General features: G+C 33.8%; 1 long non-coding RNA gene across 1 annotated transcript in view; it reads left to right on the top strand.

The window, feature by feature from the left end:
* Positions 1-22838, top strand: part of LOC125755552 (uncharacterized) — a 38246-nt gene extending 15408 nt beyond the window's left edge. The window contains exon 3 of the long non-coding RNA XR_007412289.1: positions 22718-22838. This is a non-coding gene — a long non-coding RNA (uncharacterized LOC125755552). The remainder of the gene's footprint in view (positions 1-22717) is intronic.
* Positions 22839-26835: the final 3997 nt, after the last annotated feature.

Below are 26835 nucleotides of genomic sequence, written 5' to 3'. Positions count from 1 at the left end.
AAAATACAGTCTATTAAATGAGAAAAGACATTTGCAAATGATATATTTGATAAGGGGTTAATATCCAAAATATATAATGAACCTATTCAACACCAACAACATGGATAGATCTAGAGGGTATAATGCTAAATGAATCAAGTCAGTCAGGGAAAGAAAAATATCATATGATTTCACTCATATGTGGAATTTAAGAATCAAAACAAACAAAGAAAATAAAAGACAGAAAAGAGAGAGTGTCTTAAATATAGAGAACTGGTAGTTGCCAGAGGGGAGGTGGGTATAGGGATGGGTGAAAAAGCTAAAGGGGATTAAGAATACACTTATCATGATGAACACTGAGTAATGTATATAATTGTTGAATCATTATATTGTACCCTGAAAGTAATCTAACACTGTTTTAATTATATTTGAATAGAAAAGCCAATAGTAGCAAAAAGAAGGCAGCAGTAGCTATACTTCTATTAGACAAAATAGACTTAAGCTAAAAAATTGTCACAAAAAAGTCATTATTTAATGATAAAGGGGTGAATAATAATGATATAATGACTATATGTATATATGTATCCAACTGTGAAGCTTCTGAATATATAAAACTAATACTAACAGAACTAGAAGGTGAAATAAACAGCAATACAGTAATATTTGGACACTGATACTGCACTCTAAACAATGAATATGTCATCTGGACAGAGAATCAATAAAGAAATTGCATTTGAACAACAGATAGCCCAAATGGACCTTACACAATATACAAGATAGTCCATCCAACAGCAGTGGAATATGCATTCTTCTCAAGTGTACATGGAGCATATTCTAGGATAGGTCCTATGTTAGGCCAACAAATAAGTCTCAGCACATTCAAGGAGATAGAAAGCATGTCAAATATTGTTTCTTTTTTAAAAGATTTTATTTATTTGAGAGAGAGAAGGAGAGCTTGAGCAAGGGGAGGGGCAGAGGGAGAGAGAGAAGCAGACTCTTTGCTGAGTGGGGAGCCTGATGTGCAGCTTGATCCTACGACTCCAGGATCCTGACCTGAGCCACAGGCAGATTCTTAACCAACTGAGCCACTCAGGTGCCCCTCAAGTATTGTTTCTGACCACAGTGTTATAAAACTAGAAATCAACAAGAAGAAGGCTGGAAAATTCTCAAACATGAGGATGTTGACATACTCCCCCAAAATCACTGGATCAAAGAAGAAATCAGAAGGGAAATCAAATTATATCTATATCTATCTATATCTATCTATATCTATATCTATATCTATATCTATCTATATCTATATATTAAAGATTTATTTGTTTTAGAGACAAAGAGTACAGAGGGTGAAGGAGAGAGAGGGAAGAGAGAATCCTAAGCAGACTCCCTGCTGAGCACAGAGAGCCCAATGCTAGTTTTGATCCCACAACCCTGTGATCATGACCTGAGTTGAAACCAGGAGTCTGATGCTTATCCAACTCTGCCACACAAGTGCCCCAAAATATTTTTTGAAACAGATAATAGAAACACACCAAAATTTATGGGATGTACCAAAAGCAGTTCTAAGAGGAAAGTTTAGAGCTAAATATGCATATATTATTAAAAATATATTATTTTTACATATATTATTTTAAAAAAGCTCAAACCTAACATTACACTCCAAGAAACTAGAAAAGGAAGAATAAACTGAGCCGAAAGTTAGCAGAAAGACAGAATTAAGATTAAGACAGAAACTGAAATTGAGAAAAGAAAAACATACAAGAGACTCACAAAACTAAGAGTTCTTTGAAAAGATAAACAAAAAGACAAACCTTTAGTTAGACTGACCAAGAAAAAAATGAATAAATGAATAAAAATTATAAATGAAAGAAGAGACATTATAACTGATTCCACAGAAATACAGAGGATCATAGAGAATTACTACAATCTATTATATGCCAACAAAGTATGGGTTTACCCTACTATCCAAAAGTAGAGTGGTCCTATGAAACTATTTTAATCCAAAATGGCATAAAGAACAATTATTACTAATTTATATGGAAGACATTTTTAAGCATTCCTAACCCCAAATATAACCTTTGTTAGGCTTTTCTGGTACCTTAGGACACATTCTGGTAATGGAGACAAAGTAAATTGAGATAAAGTGCAGATGCTCGCAGACAAAATTGTGGCCTGATGCTGAGATGCTGACTGTAGTTCTGGGAGAAGGATCTTGGTGATGCCACTCTCACTGCTTGAGGTGTGCACAGCCTGCATCGTGGCTTGCTGGAATATAAGCACTGAACACATTTTTGCAAATGCAGAAATTAGACCTTTTTTCTTAAGTCTTAACCTTCAGGTTTCTTTCTTTTCTGATCCTGTGAAATGTTTTCCTTCTTCATTGAAAATGACAGTAGTTTTTATTTTTATTTTCTCTTTTACATATAATTATTGTTGAAAAAAAAAGGTATAAGCCCAAGGCCTCAAAATACTAAAAGAAAAAAGAAATATGTGAAGTGAATTCCAAAATGAGTTACTAGATCACTATGCCTAACTTGCTAAGGAGGTAATAACAATTTGATCATTGTGAGCAGAACGAGGTACTACAAATGAGGTTGAAGTCGAAGACTTTAGTGAGAGGCTCTGAGAAAATCACACAGAGACTTGATAGTTTGGAGACATGGTGGACAGCATTTAAAACACAAAAGTACCTAAAAACAAAACAAAACAAAACTCAAAGTACCTAAAGATGAGAAGCTGGCTGAACATTCTACGATAGCAGGTAAGAGGTTTGCACTGGGATTAAAAATACATATCTGTTTACATCAAGATCAGAGATGCATGAAAACTTCCCTTAGATCTAATGTTAACCATATATGAGAGATTAAGCCTGGAGCTATTTAAAATCATAACCAAAAGACAGTATAGAGAGTTGTTTGAATCCTAACAGAATAAGTCCGAGTGGTGTTGGGGTATTCAGGTGTTAAAAAAAGGTATCTCTGTAAGATTAAAGACACGCTGTGTTGTGCAGTAACAAACAGCTCTCAAATCTCAGTAGCTTAACACAGTATCATGCTGTGCATTCATCACAGGTCAGTACAGGTGATCTGCTTTTGGTAGACTCTGTTAACCCAGGCTGATAGAGTCTCTTTCTTAACATGGTTTTTCATTATCACTGAAGCAGCAAAAAGGGGATCTAACAAGTCATATAACTAAGAGTATACTATTATAAGGATCTAACATTATAAGTAAAGAAGTGTAATATAATTTAAAGGTAAAATGTGATATATATACATGTTGTAAGCCCTAGAGCAATTACAAGAAAATAATAAAAAGTAGCCTATATCTACTAAGCCAATAGTGGAGATAAAATACTTTAAAAAGATCTTCCACACATGTAAAGATGTAAGAATCAAAAACTAATAGGAAGTGTAAAAAACAAATAGCAAGATAGGATGTTTAAACCCAATTATATCAATAATTACATTAAATATAAATGATTCAAATTCCAATTAAAAGAGATATGGTCACACTGGATTAAAATCAAAACCAAAATCCAAGACCTTAATTTATGATGTCTGGAAAAAATTCACATGAAATATAAATTTACACACAGGATAAAATTGAAAAGGAGATATTCAATAAATAACAACCATCAGAAAACTGCAATAACTATATCAACTTAGATTTCAGAATAAAGAACACTACCAGGGGTAAGGAAGAACATTGCATAATGATAAAAAGGTAAATTCATCAGTCCTGTTTAAGCAGGCACATAATCACAAAGCTTCAAAATACATGAAGTAGAAAGTGACAAAATTAAAAAGAGAAATAGGCAAATCTACAATTACATCTGGAAACTTCAACCCTCTGATAGAGGGTTTATAATTGATAGAACAAATGGGCATAAAATCAATAAGGATACAGAAGACTAACATTATCAGTCCACTTTAAATAATGGACATTTTAAACACACCACACACTTTTTTTTCAAGTTCACATGGTAAAATCACCAAAATGGACCGTATGCTTGGTCCTAAAAGAAGGCAGAATTAAGAAGTATTAAATCATTCAATGTATGATTTCTGATCAAAGCAGAATTAATAACCGATATAAACCTGAAAAATTGTCAAGTACTTAGTAATTACAATATGCTTTTTTAAACATTATACTTCTATTTTTTAAGATTTATTTATTTATTCATGAAAGACACACAAAGAGGCAGAAGCATAGGCAGAGGAGGAAGCAGGCTACCCCCAGGGAGCCCAGAGTGGGACTTGATACCAGATCCTACCCGGGGGTACACCCTGAGCCATAGGAAGAAGCTCAACCACTGAGCCACCCAGGCGTCCCAACGTTATACTTCTAAATAGCATCTGGAACAAAGAAAAACTAGCAAATATTTTGTACTCTATACAACTGAAATTATAAGATGTCAATTTTTTTTGTTTTTTATGATAGTCACAGAGAGAGAGAGAGAGAGGCAGAGACACAGGCAGAGGGAGAAGCAGGCTCCATGCACCGGGAGCCTGATGTGGGATTCGATCCCAGGTCTCCAGGATCGCGCCCTGGGCCAAAGGCAGGCGCCAAACCGCTGCGCCACCCAGGGATCCCAAATTTTTTCGATACAACTAGAGAAGTGCCTGGAAAGATATTTGTATTTTTAAATGATTATATTATAAATGAAGAAATAATAAATATGAAATAAGTGATACGATGTTCTCTCTCATTTTCTTGAAAAAATCAAACAGATTCAGAAATTTTCAGCCAGTTGTTAACTTATTATTTTTTTAACTAGATGAAAAATTGTTTCTATCATTTCAAAATATAGGATTGGTAGAAATAATTTCAGAAAACTTTGTTTCTTTTCAGTCTGTTACAATCTATTTTTAAGTTTTATTTTTCAGGTCATTAATTTATATGGTAGAGTAGCAGCTTCAGGCTTTTGAAAAATGATACATTTAACAATGGCTAAAGTACTCAATTCTAGGAAAATCACTGAATGTGAAGTTACTCTCTAAACTAAAGTAAGTTATGAGCGTCAGTATATCTATTTAGTATGCCTGCCTAGATACTATGTAAACACATAGTAATGAACAACTATAAGGCGTTTCAGTGCAAAGAGTTAAATTCATCAGCTGGTCCCTCAAAAAAAGTTTTTGGCCTACAGACAGTTGCCTCTATTCTATGAATTTTGAATTCTCATACAAATAATTACCTAAACTCTGAATATTCATTTACGTTTTATAGAACAAGTGTTGTGATCATTTGTAGAATAAAAACAGATAAAAATCACAAAAGTATGTATTTAAAAAGAGGGTTATAGCTTTGAAGAGTTTGCTGGGATATATTAGACCAAGATTTCAAACTTTAGTTTTCTCAGTTCATTAACATTCACATACTTAATTTTTCAAAAAAATACATCTTAGACAAACTTAAGAATAGTTTTGAGAATTGGGTTTTCTAAATATTCATTTTCCATTGTGATTAAATATTGTTATGACTCAAGAGAACTGTTTTTTCTTAGGATTATGTTTTTGACTCAAAATAACTTTGCTCAGCCTTATTTGCCATAGGGATTTTTGGATTATTAAATGTTTTACTTTATACATTTCTGAATAGTGAATGTGTGGAAGAATGCAATGTGGAATTTGGCAATTCAGAGGGTTAGAAAAACAAAACTATTAAGAAGCAGCTTTATAATAAACAAATCATTTGCATTTTCAATGAGTTTAGTAGGGTCTAACTTTAGACTCTAAGAGCAATGTGATGATTACTTTTGATGGCAACATATAATCTAAATTCCTACATTTAGTTTTGGTAAAGTCTCTATTTTGAAGAAACCTTTCAATAACTTTTTCTTTACTTATATATATTGCATATATATAATAGAAAAAACCCAAATTATCTTAGTCTCCTACATTTGGCCAAATCTAACTAAATGAAGTATGCAGTTGATAGCATTTTATGAATTCTAAAATTTTAAGCAGAAAAATGTGAGTTGTTTTTTCAAGGAGAATATTTTGAGTAATTTTTTAAAAGATTTTTATTTATTTATTTAAAATAGAGTGAGAGTGAGAGTGAGTGAGAGAGATGGAGCACAAGCAGGAGACAGAGGGAGGAGAAGCAGACTCCTCACTGAGCAGGAAGCCCAACAGTGGGCTGGATCCCAGGACTCCAGGATCATGGCCGGAGCCAAAAAAATAAACTGGTACACCCACTTTGAAAAATAATATGGTCTTTCCTGGTAAAAATAAAATTATACAAATCATATAATATACCAATGCATTATAGGTTAATATTTTAGCTTCCTATAATTTACGACAGTCCCATGTTACAAAGAATAACTTATGCTTCATTTGTCATCCTTAAAGGTGAGGAACTGTTTCTTTCTTCATGGTTTGTCCAAAAAAAAAAAAAAAAATCCCAACTAATCCTTTGTCTTTCACATATTTCCTAACTTGTCATACTTTTAAACATTTGCATTTTTATGATGAATGAATAACCCATAATGGGTATTTTGTCTAGTCATCTGATGGTGATGTGAGGTTTTGAATTTAAATTATACTGATTTCAAAGATAATAATGTCATACTATTTTCCAGAGTGATTCTTAAAGGTAAAACCGTTGTCATATTAAAAATTAAAAATGCCAAAAAAATAAAAAAAAGTCACATAAGATTTTAAAGATCAAATATAGATATTTCTAAGATAAATAGATTCTATCATTTTAAAAGGCAATTCTTAAAGGTAAAACTACTTTTATATTAAAATTAAAGATGCACAATATTTAGTACAAGAAAGCTATGTAGATAGCCAAGAAGAGTTTGTTTTCTTCAAATTTCACACACTTATTTTCTTTTACTGTGTAGTATCAAAAAAAAAAAAAAAACTTTTTTTTTTCCAGTTAATTTGTTGGTGTGCCTGCTATCATGACAGTAAATATTGTTTCCATTTATCCTGGGTGTTACAAAACTGAGACTAATTTGTTCACTTTTTTTTTTTTTTTTTAAGATTTATTTATTAGAGAACCTGGGTGGCTCATTTGGTTAAGCAGCTGCCTCTGGCTCAGGTCATGATCCCAGGGTCCTGGGATCAAGCCTCACATCAGGCTCCCTGCTCAGTGGGGAGCCTGCTTCTCCCTCTCACACTACCCCCTGCTTGTGCTTTCTCTGTTAAATAAATAATCAAAATCTTTTTAAAAAATATTTATTTCTTTATTTGAGAGAAAGCATGAGCAGGAGGGGCAGAGGGAGAGGAGAGAGAATCTAAAGCAGCCCTGACGTGGGGCTCCATCTGATGACCCTGAAATCAGACCTGTGCCAAAACCAAGACGTCTTGCTCAACCTACTGCACCACCTAAGTGCCTATGCTCATTACTTTTTAGAGTTTTCCTCACTTGGATATTTTAGTATAATTTTTCTCCCCTTCTCTACCTTTATTTCTTCTTTGCTTTCTTTCTTATTCAATATGTTTGAACATATTTTAAGTACTGCTTTAAGTAAAGGCATATTTGTGTTTCTGTTGTGTGAATTAATTGAGAAATAAAACATTTTTCTCTCTAATATTTGAAATAGTATCTTGATTGTTCTCAGCTATTAGCAAATTATTTAATTTTATCAGAACTTTTGGCAAAGTTACAAAGTAGAATGAAGATTAAAACAATACTCAAGGGTCGCCTTGGTAGCTCAGTGGGTTAAGTGTCCGCCTTTGGCTCAGGTCATGATCTCAGGGTTGTGAGAATGAGCCCCATCCCCAGTTCATGCTCCCTGTTCAGCTCAGCAGGGGGATCTGCTTCTCCCTCACCCTCTGCCCCTCCCCCTTTGCACAGGCTCTCTCCTTCTCTCTCTCTATAATAAATACATCTTTTTAAAAAGTAATTATGATCCTAATATATATATATATATTAAAGATTTATTTTTTTATTCATGAGAGACACAAAGAGAGAGAGGCAGAGACATAGGCAGAGGGAGAAGCAGGCTTCATGCAGGGAGCCCAATGTGGGACTAGCCCTGAGCCACCCAGGAGTCCCTAAAAGTTTCATATTTTGGTCTTTCACTTTTAATTCTTTGATTCACCTGGGCTGATTTTTGTAACTGTTATAATATAAAGAATTCTTTTTGTTCCCTTGAGGAATAATAAATAACCGAGCTCTATTAATTGAAAAGTCAACCTTTCCTCCATTAATCTATAATAGAATAAATCAAATGTCCAGTTATGCATGAATTTGTTTCTGGACTCCCTATTTGGTTTCATATAAACCTTGATATCTAGTGGTACAGTTACTGTTATTTCCTCCTTTTAAAAATATATGTTGGCTATCATTGAATCTTTGCAGTTAACTGTGAATTTTATAATCAGCTTCACATTCATGCAATAAGATGCTTTTGATTTGAGTAGATTACAGATTAACTGTACATCTTTACAAAGTTGAGTCCTTTATTTACAGAAACAGAGTATTTCCATTTACTCATAGCATCTTTAATTTCAGCCCACATAAATTTTGGATTTTTTCCACAAAATTTTTGCACCTCCTTTGTTAGATTTATTTTCAAGTATTTTTGATTTTTGATTCTATATACTGATATATATGTATAAGTTGATATATATTTTGATTATATTGCAAACACCATATTTTTATGGTGAAAATACCATACACACAGATAAATTTATAAAAGTATAATTCTAGATTAAAGAATAATTTGAGGGATCCCTGGGTGGCGCAGCGGTTTAGCACCTGCCTTTGGCCCAGGGCGCGATCCTGGAGACTCAGGATCAAATCCCACGTCAGGCTCCTGGTGCATGGAGCCTGCTTCTCCCTCTGCCTATGTCTCTGCCTCTCTCTCTCTCTCTCTCTCTGTGACTATAATAAATAAATAAAAATTTTAAAAAAATAATAATTTGAAATGAAACATCCCTGTTATAACCACCACAATTGGAAAGAGAATATAACCTGTTCCTTAAAACCTCCCTTCATGTCAACACCTTCTCTAATGGCAGACTTTCCCTCCTTCTAGAGGTAACCACTGTTCTGACTTATGTGATAATTGTTTTCTTGCTTTTCTTTATAGTTTATGTGGTATGACCCTTTAGATAACATTAAAATTATGTAGTTTAGTGATACATAAACGGTTATGCTGTATGTATAATTCAATTATTTGACTTCCTTCCTTCACTAAAAATTATGGTATTGAGATTTATGCATATTGATAAATGTAGATTATTCTATTACAAGAAAATACCATGATTTTTATACAATTCTACTGTTAAGAGACATTTAGAATGTTTCCACTTTTTGACTATTGTTGAGAATGCTATTATCTACATTCTCATGTATGTTTTCTGATCTAGCTGTGCACAGAGTATGTCTGGATCAAAGAATAGAATGCTGTGTTCTAGCATATACAAAAGATTACTGTACCAGATAATATCAAACCATGGTTAAAAGCAGGGGCAATTTGCCCTGCAAAGTTCCTGTTGTTTTATATCTTCATCAATATACAGTATCATTATCAAGCCTTTTAACATATATTATTCTGATATATTTAAATATGCCCATTAAAATTGGTATTTCTTTGATTGTTAATGAAGTTGAGCAATTATTATATGTTAGCCACTTACAGTAACTCTTATGAAACATCTATTCAAGTTTTTTTCATATTTTACTGGTTTGTAGGAATACCTTGCATATTATAGATGTGAGTGCTATATAAAGTTTGTGTGTTGCTTATGGTCTCAGGGTTTGAGATTGGACCTCAGTTCACTTTCCAATAGACCCAATAATATGTCCTTCCAGCAGGGAAATGCAATTTCCATTGGTTTCTAAAACACGGATTTCCAAGACAAAATGAGTAAAAATTGTGAAAATCTTAGACAGATAGACTGGCATAACACCCTATTTAGCCAACTGAAAAGTCTGCTTTTTATATTTCACCCATAACAATTTATATATACAGGGACTGTGTCTTCTGAGTAGCGTATGGACTTTTTTTTGTGTGGATTTAGCAGTACTCTGGCCTAGGTACAGGAAAATCAAAACAATAGTGTCTTCTATTCTTTTTTTGATCCTTGTATATGTTAATTTCTGCTTGTGCCAGTGGAAATTAAGCCATAACATATGATATTGTGAAATTTGTCCCAAACTTTGTTAATCAGAAGTGATGACCCAGATGGGACTCACCCTGTATAGCAAACATTTAAAGAAACTATTTCATGGTTCTCCACTGATCAGCAATACCATCTATGTCTTACATAAATGTTCATGCATATGTCAGTTTTTGACCCATCTAATCTTTTCTGTTTATTTTCCCACCCTCATACCAACACTATTAGTGTAAGTGTCCAAATTACTCTAAGTTGTGAAAAAATATCTTGAAACCAGTGTGGCACTTTGCTGTTGTTCAGAGTCTTGGCTATCTTTGAACCTCTGTGCTTAAAAATATTAGGATCAGCTCTTCAAGTTCTACAAAGATATGTTTACATTGAAATAAGTTTACATGGAGATTGCATTGAATCTGTACATCAATTTGGAAAGAATCAGCATGTTTACTAAATTCATTTAGATCTTAAATATCTTAAATTGTTTTATGATTTTGTAGGTAGTTTGTTCAATATACTTTTGCACACTTTATTTTGATGCTTTTAAATGGTCAAATTTTTAATTTGTCTGTTTTGAAAAATAGAAATGTCATTAATACTTATACATTGATTTTCATATCCAACAGCCCCCTAAATTATTTTTTTTAAAGATTTTATTTGTTTATTCATGAGAGACATAGAGAGAGAGAGGCAAAGACACAGGCAGAGGGAGAAGCAGGCTCCATGCAGGGAACCTGATGCAGGATTTGATTCCGGGAGTCCAGGAGCCAAAGTCAGAAGCTTAACCGCTGAGCCACCCAGGTGTCCCCCAGATTCTTATCAATAAAATAATTTATACGAGAGTTTAGATATTCAAAATATGTAATCATATCATTTATAAATGATAAACATTTTGTTCCTTCTCTTTAAATAATTATAACTTTGTTTTTTTCTTATTAGAACCTCAAGCATCATGTTGATTAAAAGCGCTGCTAGTAGCAATCCTTAATTTGTTTACTAATTCAAAGGGAAAGCTTTCACTTTTCATAAACACAATGCTTATTGTAAGATTTTTAGGAACCTTTTGTCCAATTAAAGAAATGCCTTTCTGTTAACAGTTAACTAAGGTATTCTTGAACATTAACGGTTATTAAATTTTATTAATTATATTTTCTATGTCTTTTGAGGTAATTATATTGTATTCTCCTTTAATCTAATAATATGGTGGAATTCATTATTGAATCTTCTAATGTTAAATGTGATTTTCACTCATTGGAAAAACTCAGATTAGTCATGTTTTATTATCTTTTTAATATACTGCAGATTATTATTTGCTGATATTTTTCTTTAGGTTTGTTACATCAATGCTTATTAGCAAAATTTTCCCATTTTGGTATCTCAGGTTTTGTCTTCCAGAAGCAGATGCTGACAGAGTTTGGTGTGTAAGATATTTACAAAGGATCAACATTTATGGAAAGGAGGGAAAAGGGGGGACTGAGAAAAGATTAGGCAGCTGTCTGTGTCTGAGGCAAGCCCTAAAGGGCTTAAGAGATGGAGGCTGCCTGCTGACAGCCCTCACAGTTGCTGGAAAAATCTTTGTTGAAGGGGAATTTTAATAGCAAGACAATGTGTCCATTTTACTTAGAATGAAGTGTTCTCTCTCTTTCTTTACCTAGAAATGTTTGAGTATGCTTTTGAGGAAAAAAAACCCAGTAAATTTCAATTTGAGTTAAAATGACTCTTGAATGTTTAGTTGAAATCAGCAAATTACTCAGATGCCAAGTTTTCTTCAAAGAAAGAATTTTGACTACTGAGTTTAAATATTTGATAGCTTCAAGAGTGTTTTATGTACCATTGGAATTATTTCATCTTTGAATATTTGGAGATAATCACCTGTGAAACTGTCCATGGCATAGAAGGGATGTGAAGGATCTGGGATTTTATCTTGTTTGCAAGCCAGCAAGTTTAGTTAGTCTGTCACAGTTGCATGGAGGCTGAGAGGACATGAAACACATGGGTTAGAGACAAAGGACTTTATTGCTTACAACAATAGTAGTGGTCAGAGCATCTGCATTCGCACCAGTTCCCGAAGCCTCAATTTCTGAACAGTTAATTGGGTTGCATTACAGGTTTAGGGAACCTAAATCTCTTGTAATGTGTAGTTTGCTTGCCTTACTTACCTTCACCAAAGAGGGAGACATGGTCTTTATCATATTGCAGAATAAGTAAATATTCTTTTGTTCTGAAGGGAGAATCTACTTCTCCCAAGGATGTTTGCTCTACAAACATTTTCAAAAAAACAAAAACAGCCCATAAACCCAGTTGGTGCCTTTGTTTACAAGACATACAGAGAAATGAGAAACCCACAGGGAATTATTTCTCATCAAGGCTATCATATATGAAGATATCTTTGCTTATTGACTGAATATTTAATAGTTTTAGGACTAGTTTTTTAGTCATTTTTGAGTCAGTTTTAGTAAATTAAACTTGACAGAAATATGTTCATTTCACCTCAATTTTCACATCTATTGGTCTTTATTTATAATATCTTCATTTTATTTCCTTGTTTGTACTGACTATACTTATGTATACCTCTTTAATTCTAATTCATTTTATTTGTGCCTTCTCTCTTTTTTCTTTTATTTAGATTTTATTTATTTATTTATTTACTTACTTACTTACTTCAGAGAAAAAGAGAGTGTGAGTGAGGGTGATGAGCAGAGGAAGAGGGAAAGGGAAAATAATCTCAAGCAGACTTCATGTTGAGGGCAGAACCCAACCTGGAGCTCAGGACCCTGAGATCATGACCTGAGCTGAAACCAAGAATTGTATGCTCAACTGACTGAGCCACCCAGGCACCCTTCCTTTTTCTTGATTAATATTGGTAGAAGCTTATCAATTTTATTGATCTTTTAAAGAACCAATTCTGTCAGATTCTGTAGTATTTTGTTGCCTCCTTTTTTTTTTTTTAGTTACTCTAGAAAATACAGCTAGACTATATTTGTCAGGACCCCTAATACATGAAGTTATATCTTAAGTTTTAGCCACTATAATATAGGTAGAAATGCTAGTTGTGCAGAAATGATATAGACCATTCCCAGACCAAGCTTTGAAAAACTAGCCTTTGGGATACCTGGGTAGCTCAGCGGTTGAGTGTCTGCCTTCGGCTCGGCATGATCCCAGGGTCCCAGGTTTAAATCCCACATCAGGCTCCTTGCAGGGAGCCTGCTTCTCCCTCTGCTATGTCTCTACCTTTCTCTATGTCTCTAATGAATGAATGAATAAATAAATAAATAAATAATAAATACCCAACCTTCTTTGTAATCCTCCATGATCTCTTGCTTTCATCAGTTTTCTGATAACAGGGTACAAATAACTAATTAGTGGAGTTAGAGGCCCTGGTGAACTGTCAAACATAATACAAAGAATGACAAGGAGTGACTGCAACGACCAGAGTTCCCTGTCCCCTTTACTCCCCAACTCCCATTACTTTCACTGAACATGAACAACACATAAACCTTTATTGTGTTAATCTACTGAGATGTTGGTCTTGTCTTAGCATTTAGTGAATTCTAACCCATTGTTGACCTCTATTGTAGGTTTGTCTTCTAATGCATTAACTTCGGCACTTATTTTCAAAATTTCCATTCTTCTACCCTCATTTTATTATATATATTTAATAACTTATTCAAGTAGATGTTTATATCATTCATTTTCAATGTTTCTTTTTATATAAGCATATGAGGTCACAAATGTCCAACTAAATACTTCTAGAGTCCATATATTTTAATGTAATATATTAATTTTCATTGTTTTAATATTTTCTAATTTCCCTTTTCCTTACTTGACTACCAGTTATTTGATAGTATACTTATTTTTTTTAAAGATTTTATTTATTTATTTGAGAGAGAGAGAGTGAGAGAAAGTGTGAGCGTATAAGTAGGGGGAGGGGCAGAGGAAGAAAGAGAAGCAGACTCCCCTCTGAGCAGGAAGCCCAAAATAGGGCTGGATCCCAGTACCTTGGGTTTATGACCTAAGCTGAAGGCAGGCGCTTAACAGACTGAGCCACTCAGGTGTCCCTTGATAGTATATTTCTTAGTTTCAAAACATTTACAAATACTCTGTTTATAATTGTTATTTTAAACTTCCAATTATTTTGTCTGAGAGGGTGGTATAATGATATTAGACTGACGAAAATTATTGAGATATACTTTATTGCCAAGTACATGACCAGTTTTAGTAAATCTTCTGTGTGTTCTGGAAAATAATATATTCTCTGTAGCTATTAGGTACTATGTTCTGTAGATATGCTCCCCACAGGAAGCCTGATGAGGGACTGGATCCCAGGACCCAGGGATCATGACCTAAGCCAAAGGCAGATGCTCAACCACTGAGTCCCTGCCACCCTGCCTCATTTTTTCCTTATTCTTAATGAATTTTTTGTTTGCTTAATATCTTGCTATTGAGACAACTATACTAATATAGTCCACAATACTTGTGGATTTATCTATTTCTCTTTATACATGTAACAATTTTAACTTTATATATTTTGAGGCTGAGGCTATTACATTTGGTGAATAATAATTTAGAATTTTATAGTTTAGAATTGTTATATCTCTCTGAGGAATTTACTGTTTTATTATTATGCATTGAAGCATCAATAAAATACTGAATGTTTTATCAGTATGTATTGAGGGGTATTTTAAGGACAATTACGTATTCAGATTCACAGCACCAGAATAGGCCACACATGGCACTGATTTACTCAGAGAGACAGGAAACACAGCTTGCCAATAATGCAGCATCCTCTTTAGGGGAAGTGGCTTTTGCATTATTCTTTGCAATAGTTTACACAGTTGTTTAGGAACTATTCCCTTTGATCTCTAGGTGTTAGCTCTCAGGTACAAGCGTTTAGGGTCACATCAATGGGTTTAGGGTTCATTTTGGCTCAGAGCCAATATACAGCCAATATATCTCATCATGTATCTAGGTACATAATCCAAGATTATCCATACTCCAAGTTTATCCATAATCCAAGTACATATCCATAATCCATACCCATTAGAAATATGATCTGTATGAAGATCACTATCCTTAAGGAATTCTAAAGCTATGGCTTCCTATTAAGCATTTAGAGTGCATCCATACCTCTAGGTCAAATACAATTTACCAATCAGCAGTTGTTTTTACCATAAGCAATCTTGCCTGGCAATACAGCTGACAGTCAACTTTTATCAGGTTTCCAGGTGAAGAGAGATGGCAAGTTACTTCAAGGTCAAATGTGTCTTTAGAGAAAGAGACACAAATTTGTTGTCCTTTACTCACAAGTGACTTTATTTTCTTTAGTAATCCATTTTGCTTAAAGTGTATAGTGTCTGATATTACTTTAGCTATATGTTTTCTTTTAGTTAAAAATTTCTTATATCATTTTCTAGCTTTTCATTTTCATACTTCCTGTATCTTTATGATTTTTATATGTCTCTTGTTCAAAGATACACACTTCCTATTTAATTTTTATGCAGTGCAGTGTGACTTTTTTTTTAGATTTTATGGGAGATTTATTTGCTTTCTTTTTAACTAATTAGTTATTTCTTATAATTCCATTTTTTTCTCTTTTGCTAATGCTGCTTGCTTCCATTGTGCTGTTTAGAAGTCAGTTGTCAATCTAATTATCTCTCTCTTTAGAAGTTTTTTAATCTCTTTTCTCTAATTTCATCTAAGATTTTTAGTTTAAGTGTTCTATAGTTTCACTATGATATATATATAGATGTATATATTTATTTTTATTTATCTTCCTGATAGTTAATTGGGTTTTCTAAATTTGTGGATTGATCTTTTAGTTCTTTTGGAAAATTTTCACCATTATTTATGTGGCTATTTCCTCTGTTCAATTGTCTCCTTCATTTTAATACTTTGATTAGACTTTTGCTAGGTCCATTCACTTTATCTTATGTCTCTTGATGTCTTCTTATAATTTTTCATCTTTTGTCCTTTTTTTTTGTTTTCTAGATAATTTTCTCAGTTATGTCTTGCAGATTTCTAATTCTCTTAGCTCAGACTAGTCTGTTATTAAGAGATAAACTTTACATTGAGTCTTAATTTCAATTATATATATGAAAATAATTTCTAGTACTTTTTTCTTTCTTAAATTCTCTTGCACTGAACTAATATTTTAAGTACAATTTTTATTTTTTGACACATACTAGGTATATATTTTGATATTTTTAAATCTCATAATTCTAGGAGTTAATTCTCAGATACATTATTCTATTGTCTTTTATTTTTCTTTGTCATATCATGGTGACTTTGTTAACTTCTTCTTTTTCCTGCAACTTAGCTCTGATAATCCTTTGAGGCCTGCAAAGAAGAGATGTTTCTCCAGAAAATATTGCTTTTCTTTCTGATTGACACTTTAGACACTAGAAATCCCAGAGTACTTAAGGCTCAGTTCTTTATTATTATTTTTGTTATTTTTTCCAGGTTTATTGACATGTAATTGACATACAACACTGTGTAAGTTTAAGGTATATAACGTGATTTGATATATGAATATATTGTAAAATGATTACCACAATAGGCTTAGTTAACATTAATCACCTCATAATAGTTATACATTTCTTTTCCTTGTGATAAGAACATTCAAGATTTACTCCTTTAGCAACTTCTGAATATGCACTGTAATGTTGTTAACTATAGTCATCATGCCATCCATTATATCCTCCAAATTTATTTGTCTTATAACTGGACATTTGTGCCTTTTGACCACCCTTCTCCAATTTCCCCACTCCCCACCCCACCTCTGGTAACCACCATTCTGATCTCTGTTTCTATGAGTTTGGTTTCTTTAGATTCAACATATAAGTGAGATCATACAATATTTGTCTTTGTCTGACTTCACTTAGCATAATATTGCCTTTGAGAATCATCCATGGTATTGTATGTGGCAGGATTTCCTTCTATTCTATGGCTGAGTAAAATGATATCACATTTCATTTTCCATTCATCCATCGATGGACACTTTGGTTGTTTCCATGTAATGTCTTGGTTATTGTAAATAATGCTGCAGTGAACATAGAGATGCAGGTATCTCTTTGGGATAGTGATTTTGTTTCCTTTGAATATAAACCCAGAGGTGGAATTGCTGATCATATGGTAGTTCTTAAGTTCAATTCTTATTTTATAAACTTGAGCAGTAGTAAAATCATATGAGCATTGGATTTTTTTTAATGTACCTACACTTTTTTCACCAAGGAGCGTTTTGTCTTAATCAAAGGTGAGGAAATGAGTTGGGGGGAGCACAGAATTTTTGCCATATATGCCCACTTTATTGTCCCATTTTTGGCATCTCATCCTTTAGTCAGGGCTGGCATTTGCTTAATGGGAAAAGAAGTTGAGTAGACAATTCTTCAAAGATGTATAAAGGGCCCTCAGGTTCCAGGTATATAAAAATATATGCAGTATCATGAATTATCAGGGAAATGTAAACTAAAACCACAATAAGAAACTATCTCATGTCTGTTAGGAAGGGTATTTTAAAAAGACACAAAATAATGAAAGATAACAAGTACTGGCGAAAGTGTGAAGAAATTGGAATCCTTGTGCACTGTTGGTGGGAATACAAAATGGTGCAGCCACTATATAAAACAGTATGGAAATTCCTCAAAAAACTAAGAGTACTACTGTGTGATCTATTTCTGTGTGTATATTCAAAATAATTGAAATCAGGAGCTTGAAGAGTTATCTGCACTTTCCTGATTATTATTTACAATAGTCAAGAGATAGAAACAAACTAAAGGTCTATTGACAGATGAGTGGATAAAGAAAATGTAGTAAATACATTCAGTGGAATATCATATACCCTTAAAATAGAAGGAAATCCTGCCATATGTGACAACATGGAACCTGTAACACATTATACCAAGAGTAATAAGGCAGCCATAAAAAGGACAAATTATGCATGACTCCACTTTTTTTTTTTTTGCATGACTCCACTTATGTAAGGTATCTGAAATAGTCAAACTCATAGAAGCAGAGAGTAAATGGTGGTTGCCAGTGGTTGAGTGAGTTTTTATTCAATAGACACACAATTTCAGCTATGAAAAATAAGTTCTAAACATCTGCTGTTCAACATGTGTCAATAATTGACAATCTGTATTGTGCACTTAAAGATAAAACGGTAAATTTCATGTTAAGTATTCTACCACAATAAAACAAAACAAAGAGATGCCTGAGTGGCTTAGCGGTTGAGCACCTGCCTTCGGCCCAGGGCGTAATCCAGGGGTCCCCGGATCGAGTCCTGCATCGGGCTCCTTGCGTGGAGCCTGCTTATCCCTCTGCCTGTATCTCTGCCTCTCTCTCTGAGTGTGTCTCTCATGAATAAATAAATAAAATCTTTAAAACAAAACAAAAACACAAAGGGATAGAAGAAAATTTTGGGAGAAGAGAGATATATTTACTAACTTGATTGTGGTAATGGTTTCACAAATATATACATAGGTCAATACTCATCATGTTGTATACTTTAAATATGTTCAGTGCCTTGTATAAACTTCCATTAAGCTGTTAAAAAAGTAGCATGGGTAGTTTTGTCTTGAGTTCCATTCCACTTATTCACATAACTTCCTTAAGAGTGATGTCTGGATAGTAAATATTTCTATTATAGCATTATCTATCAAGAGGTCCTAGAAAAGAAACTAAGATTCTGGGCAGTACCAGATTTAGAACTTGATGCCCGCCCATTTTTTCTATGCCCTAGTAGTGAGTGTTCTTTAGCCATAGTACCACTCATTATATCTCCACTCCAGGTACATAGTGTTTAATCCTAATTTATATAGTTTTGTCCTCTTTGGTTCTAAGAGGTGCTCTGTCACACCTTTTGAAAACTTTCTGTTACTCCTGAGTGAAATAAAAAGGAGAGTACTACTTCCTGTGAGTTTTTGTTTGGAGAATCCATTTGTAATTGTCTACCTTTTTTACTTCTTTTTTTTTTTTTTTCCTTTTTTACTTCTTAGTAAGGAAAATATCTGTTGGTAGATTGAGCTCCTCTTTCTCAGAGCCTGTCAAACTTCCACACTTCAACTCTCCTTTATCATCCATAATAGAGAAATTCCCTAACCTATTTGTTTGTAGGTCACTATTTCCCTTTTGATAACCAGTGTTAGAGAAAACCACCCAAAGTGGTTTTAAGTTTCCCTTTTCTTTATATGGTACTTGAAAAAGTGTACTAACTGGGAGTGATTCTCATCTTTTCCTTGTCTTGCTGAAGTTTCTAGATTCCACTTCCCTAAATGAGAGGGTAAAATAGAAATGGCCAGAATTCTCTTGGCCTAGATTTCCAAATGAATGCTTGCATTGTTTTTAATTTATTTTTTATTATTTTTAAAAGATTTTATTTATTTATTCATGAAGGACACAGAGAGGGAGGGGTAGACACAGGCAGAGGGAGAAGCAGGCTCCACGCAGGGAGCCTGATGTGGGACTCGATCCCGGGGATCACGCCCTGGGCCAAAGGCAGGCGCTAAACCGCTGAGCCACCCAGGGATCCCCTGTTTTTAATTTATAAGTGTATTCTATACATGGAAGAAATATATCAACATTTGTAATATGCATTTAAAACATTCTCTAATGGGACACCTGGATGGCTCAGTGGTTGAGTGTCTGCCTTTAGCTCAGGGTTTGATCCCAGGATCTGGGACTAGATCACTCATCAGGCTCCCTGTGGGGAGCCTGCTTCTCCTTCTGCCTATATCTTTGCCTCTCTCTGTGTCTCTCATGAATAAATAAATAAAGTCTTAAAAAAAAATTTCCCTAGCTTTGGGCTTCCATATTTCTTTTCTATCTATTCAGTCTCCTCTATGCTTACTTAGGGTTAATTCCAAGGAGGGGATTTAATAGAGGCAAGCATTTAGACTCCTGCCTTTAACAGAATTCCTGTCAATACACTTTTTTTTTTATCACTATTTCTCAAACAAGTAAACATTATTTGCAAATAATTAAGCTTAAAATTTATTTTGCTAACTAGTAAACTATAGAAACAAGGAAAACATTGAGGCCATTCATAAATTCATCCTATTATTTATAATTTGTCTCTAGAATTCCTAACTAGGCCAGTCTTTACACATTTACAGTCACTATGGATATGTTGACTGAAATTAGTTCCCCAATGTAAAATTCAGTATAATTCTATTGATAGCTCTATTTGTTTGTACTAAGAACAAAATTTATTAATTTTCCAATTTTTAGCTTCTGTTTCAGATTTTTCTATGGTAAACATTCTTTTTCAGTGTACCCTTTTACCTACATCCAGAAATGGTCCAACTCAACTCTGATGGTTACCTCTCAAAAATACTTCTTCAGCATAGTGTAAAAATCAAAGTCACTATCTGAAATGTCCTTTTATGCATCAATAAAGTCACCTTCTAAAATTCAGGTATATATTTAGAGAACAACTGATAATTCCCTTAAGCCATTGGGGATCCATTTAAAACATGCTTCAGTATATAATGCATAAAAGCCATTATTGTTCTATAATGTCAATTGCAATTTGTAATGTAAGAGAAAATTCAGCTCTATTAGAGGATATTGATTATAACTGTGGATCCTTATGTAAGGAGAGGGAAATACCATCTATTTACGTTTATAATAAAAGTTGGGAAGTACAAGAATTATATTTTCAAATCTCCAACATGATTCAATTTTATATGGCCTTTCATGTCATTATGATGATACTGTAAGCTTAATATATGTGTTTCTAGTCTCCATAGGATGGTTTTATACATCCAATTTATTTCTTTAAAATCATTCAATTGGACTGCAAATAGCACACAGCATTTTCTGAAATGACTATTGTAGGTGTGTTATATATAAAGCTTACCTATATGTTAACAAATTTTTAAAACTTTCAATTTCATGTGTACTTTTTTTAAATCGTATAAAATGTATGAAAGAAACAGAAAATGCTATTTAGCTAGGAAAAAAAAAAGAAATGAAATCCAGTCATTCAAAAGATTTGGTGTATTTACTTTCATATACTTTTACATTTGTACATTTAAGTAGAATTATATTATTTGCAATATTCTTTTCAGTCTACTTATTTAATAGTATATTAAGAACATTCTTTATAGAATATGTATTTCTGTATACTATAATTGCTGCATCAAGCTCAATTACATGATTATAATATTACTTACCCAGTAACCAGCCATTATTAAAATGAACTTTTCCTTTTTTTCTTATCATAATCCATACAGTGGTAAGTTCAGCAATTAAGTTATTTTTACACAGTTGTTGATTATATACTGATACCAGGGCATTCAGTGAGGTGTCACAGATAATGATGGGCCAGAAACAGATATTATCCTGATTCTCAAATCACTTATAATCTATTGGGGGAAGCAGAAATTAATAAAATGATCACACAAACAAAAGTTAAATGGTGAGTGTTTAAGGTATTTATAAAGGAAAAATACCTATGACTTTAAGGTCTCATAATTAGGGCATTTAACACCTAGAGAGTTTAAGGAAGACTCGTTAAGGATGTGATTCTTGAACTAAACTATGGACAAGTTAATCAGGTGAGTAAGAAACATCGAATCCTGTGGCTGTCTGGCAAGTGGGTGTGTGAGAAAAATAAGAACCCGAAGGAGGCCAGTGTGGAAGTAGTATCAAGAACAAGAAGAGTTTTCTGTGAGATTAGGTTGGAAAAAGAATACAAGAATAATAATTGCATGGCTTGTTAGCCAGTTAATAGCTTTAATTTTTTTCTAAGACTAATGGGGTAGATGATATGAATGACCAGACTTGCCTTATGAAAAAGATTGTGCTGCTTCAGTGTGGGTACATGTTTCACTAGTTAGGTGGTTAGTGCCCAGGTACAAGAGAACACTGAAGGAATGAAGATCAATGCAATGGTAGTAGAAATGGGAGAAAACGAGATTTAAAAAGTACTTAGTATGCAAAGGCCTTAAGATGTAGACAGGTGATATCAATGATGGTTATAAACACAAAATATTTGGCACCCCAACATTTCAACATGAGTAAATGTACGAATATAGAAAGGACAGAGAAAAATATTATCAAACATTTGGCATTGGGCACTGGGCATCATTCATTGAAAAGAATATGGCGAGACACTGATTGCCACTTGTTTTAGGCTATCTTTTTTTTTTTTTGGGGGGGGGGCTATCTTTTCAAGGATATTTGTATAGCAAATGGTCTTGAAAGATATGGACAGTGCCACCCTCTGGAACAAAGTGAAAGTTTGTTTACAGTTTGTAAAATAGAGAGTCTCCCTCCTGGAAAAGGGCGAGTATACTTATTGACCATTATAAAATATTTGGGTTCATGAAGCCTAGGGATCATCACCATTAATGCAACCCACCATGTGTGCAGGTGTCACTTGGCCCTCTTTACATTACATTATGGGAATGGGGCTCAGGGAAGTGGCATAAAAATGCTGATATTCTGGCTATTGTTTTTGCTGTGATAATAAGTCATTCTTCATCTCAGACTCCAGAGTCTTCTCCAGCATTAGTAAGATGATGGCAGGCTAATTTGTTTGGTAAAATCTCAGCCTCTTCAGTCCTGACATTAGGTTCCATTTGACTTAAAATTGAAGAGCTATATATTAATTTCAAGTATGGTACCATCACTTACCTTTTTTTTTTTTCTTTTTTTTTTTTTTAAAGAACTCTTCTTTTAGAACTGAGAATATTGGGCAGCCTGGGTGGCTCAGCGGTTTAGATCCTGGAGACCTGGAATCGAGTCCCACGTAGGGCTCCCTGCATGGAGGCTGCTTCTCCCTCTGCCTGTGTCTCTGCCTCTCTCTCTCTTTCTCTCATGAGTAAATAAAGAAAATCTTAAAAAAAAGAACTGAGAATTTTAAATTATGCATTTTTGGCTCTTTTGGCCAAGTGTTGGTATATATTTCAGCAACATACATGTCTTCACATCTGTCTTCACACCATTCTATTCCAATATTTTTTTTTTAAGATTTTATTTACCCTGGACTGAAGGTGGCGCTAAACCACTGAGCCCCCCCGGGCTGCCCTCTATTCTAATATTTTTATAGCACAAACTATTTTTGAAAAACTGAACACTCGTGTGTGTGTATAATTATAATATTATTTAAAAACATTTTTCCATTGATTGTTCCTTTTGGGCAATATACATCATAATATTTATCTTTCCCCTTTTATTCATCGTTGTGCCATCATAACATTCCAATCCACATTCTGCATATTTTGGAAGCATCTACATTATAACATTAAACCAAAACATTCTTCCCTCTTGTTCTTTATTATTCTCAATGAGGACATCTACTTTGGTAGATCCCTACCAAGGAATCAGATTGGGAGGCATAAACATTAACTTGCTAGCTTTTAATTTTTATTGTAGTCTGATTCAACATCGATAGGATACAGGACCTTTGACTAGATTTTTAAATTATAATATTTTTATATTTTCAATGTGGGAGGCAGATGTAAACAATTTGGTGGTGTTTTAAGCATGATGTGAAAGATTGCTTTTTTGACTCCAGCATCCATCTTTTGTAGGAGAAAACTGGGCATTATGTTCATATGTGTGACTTCTGTTCACCTACATGAAAGTGTAAGCATTAGATGGGACTTTGGGAAGGCTATAAGGAGAAGGGGTGCAAAGTTTTTTTCCCTACTATTTTCTCTGTTGCCTGCCTGATAAAGCTGTATGGCCAGAGATTTATTAGATATCTCTTATAACGAGTAGACTCTGAAGATGGAACTGTGGAAAAATAGGAGTCTGAGTCCCTGATGACCCTGTAAAGCTGTTTATAAGCTCTAAACTAGTTTTTTTACACGAGAGAGAATTATCTTTTATCTTATTTAAGCCACTGGCTCTTAAACTTGACTGCAAATTGGAAATACCTGGAGAGTTTTAAATACTTGAGATGCCTGGGTTCTATCTCAAGAGATACTGATTTAATTTATATAGAATGCAGCCAGGGCATTGGGAACTTTCAAAGCTCCTCAAATGATTCTAACATACAGAAAAGTTTGATAACTACCAGTTTAATGGTAGTTTTTTTTTTTTTTTTTTTTTTTTTTTTGGTTTCATTTTGTTTTGGTTTGGTTTTCGTGGGGTATATTTTGTTATAGCTGAAGACAGTTCTTAGCTGATATATCTATTTTACACAGCTGAATTTAAGTATTATTCTTTTGTTTTTGTCATAGTCTATTTGATAAATTCAAATGAACCCTCAGGGTACAGAATAAACTATTGCCGAATTTGTTAAACTAAATTAGTTCCTATTACAGCAAGAATCGTTGCATAACTGGTTAATTACTTATAGATACAAAACAAAGATAAGTTTATTTAAAGATTTATGGATACTTAATAACATATCTAGTGAAATATTCCTATGGTGAAAGTAAGTATCAAATAAAATTGAAATACTTTGGTTGTTTCATGTTATAAGAAAGATTATGGGTAATAATAAAGAGCTTAAGTTTAATAATTTTATTATTGAAATTAAATTTAAATGATCAGGGATTTAAATAAGATTTAAAATCCTTTGAAAATACTGACATTTTGAGAAGTTATCAGGATAGAAACTAATTATCATAATAAAACCAAGTACTTGTATATATGTTACATCTAGAATACTGTTTCATCATTGCCTTGGTATCATTCTTCCATAAATTTATTTTATTTTACTTAATATTAATATTACATAATACATACAATGTTTCATCGTATATAACACTCTTGGGCAGCCTGGGTGGCTCAGTGGTTTAGCGCCGCCTTCAGCCCGGGGTGTGATCCTGGAGACCTGGGATCAAGTCCCAAGTTGGGCTCCCTGCATGGAGCCTGCTTGTCCCTCTGCCTGTGTCTGCCTCTCTCTCTCTCTCTCTCTCTATCCCCCACCCCGTGTCTCTCACAAATAAATAAAATCTTTAATTAAAAAAATACATTTATATAACACTATTAACCACATGAATATTCATGATACATGTTAAATGATTACAATTACATGGGACCTACTATTACTGATTTACACACATCAAATCAAATAATTGTTTTGTCAACATTCTTAGTATAGTCAATGACAAATTCTTAATCGCTATGTTTTGAGAAACAAGCAACCCATCCACTATTGTGCCCCTTGCCCCTTTTTTGCTTCAGGCACATAATATGTAGGGGTTTTTAGAAATGACCTATGTGTAGTACCTGGTTCTTATTTCAGGACCATCTCCCCTAAAATTTCCACTCATTCCTCTTTAAATTCTTTGGAACTACAGGCCTCATAGTAAGCAACAGGTATTAGCAGTCCAACAGTGGAGGATCCCAGTCCAGTTCACCTAAGTGAACTCTAGCAACAATGAAACACAAAATCCAATCAATTCCTGACAACCTTTTTATACTTTTTATCCTCCCCACTGATCTCCCATGAATCACTTAACAATTGCAGTATTTTTATACAAAAATATTATTTACATCAGACAGTCTTATTTTAAGACACATGTCTGGCACTCAATAAAAACTATGAGAAACAATAAGTCATTTATCAAGAGAAAAATGCAGACCTGGAGCTGTCCCAGACTAAGCTCCAGAAATGGCCCAGAATTTTAAAAAATTAGTAAATTTAGTCATTTATTTGACTTTTTAGTAAGAAAGTGGCAAGTTTTTATTTATCGTGATTATAGGATTGTGCTAGGCACTGGGATGTAGAGGCAAAGCCATTGCACCCCAGCAAACAGGCAGCTACAGTGTTGTGCTGTGAACAGTGATTAAGTAAAAGTCCTTCAACACAGAGAATGCAGAGAACTTCCCTCTTCACTTACCTCTTCCTCCCACTCCTTTCCTAATCTGGCTCAATTATCTAACCACATCCTCCAGGCAGAAGATTAAAAGATAACACTCTTGTTCTCTGAACACTTCTTCCTTTAAGAGTATCCTATTATTTCATGGATGCGTGATCTCTTTTTTTCCTCCCTGAGTATGTAAGTTGCCAACATCTTAAATAAATCAGCTTTACTTTCGTTGATTCCTGTCATTGTCCTTATTTCTTCATTTTCCTTTTTTCCCTTTTATTTTCTAAAGATTTTATTTATTTATGAGAGACACAGAGACATAGGCAGAGGGAGAAGCAGGCTCCCTGAGAGCAGCCTCATGCGGGACTCAATTCCAGAATCGCAAGATCACAACCTAAGCCATAGGTAGATGCTCAACCACTAAGCCACACAGGCACCTGCTTTTTCCCCTTTGTTTTGATTTGTATCTTCCATGATAACACCTTTCTCTAATGTGTGGAACTCTTTGATTTTCCATTCGTATTTAACAATTAAGCAATATTAGCTTTTATTTATTTATTTTTATTTTTATTTATTTATTTATTTTAAGCAATATTAGCTTTTTAAAGGGAAATCTGAGACCTTTCCACTGATGGGCTGGTTCATGGGGCGGGCTGGGGGAGGGGGGGAGACGGGACATGATTGCCACTTAACTCTCAGTATTTCTCTTTGATTCATTTCCCTTTACAGAAATCTTCCAACATTATGCCTGGAGGATATGATTTTGAACCAAATTGGGGACGAAACAATCAGGAGGAGGTACATAGAAGGGGAAAGTCTGTATCTTATGTTGACTTTCATTTAATCACTATTTACAGCACAAAACTGTCACACTTAATAACCCCTGGTTTCCTGGTTCTCCAAATAATGAACCTCATGTTTCTGCCAGTTTGTAGGTATAGTCAATTGATACTAAGTTGGAAAGGGGATCTGAAGCCTAATAACTTTTCATATAACTTTAATAAATCTTCCTGTTT

The sequence above is a fragment of the Canis lupus genome, chromosome 8 (assembly GCF_003254725.2).
Source record: "Canis lupus dingo isolate Sandy chromosome 8, ASM325472v2, whole genome shotgun sequence".
In the NCBI taxonomy this organism is placed as follows: Eukaryota; Metazoa; Chordata; class Mammalia; order Carnivora; family Canidae; genus Canis; species Canis lupus.
Note: the sequence above shows the minus strand (reverse complement) of the source record. Positions and strands in the feature narration are given on the sequence as shown.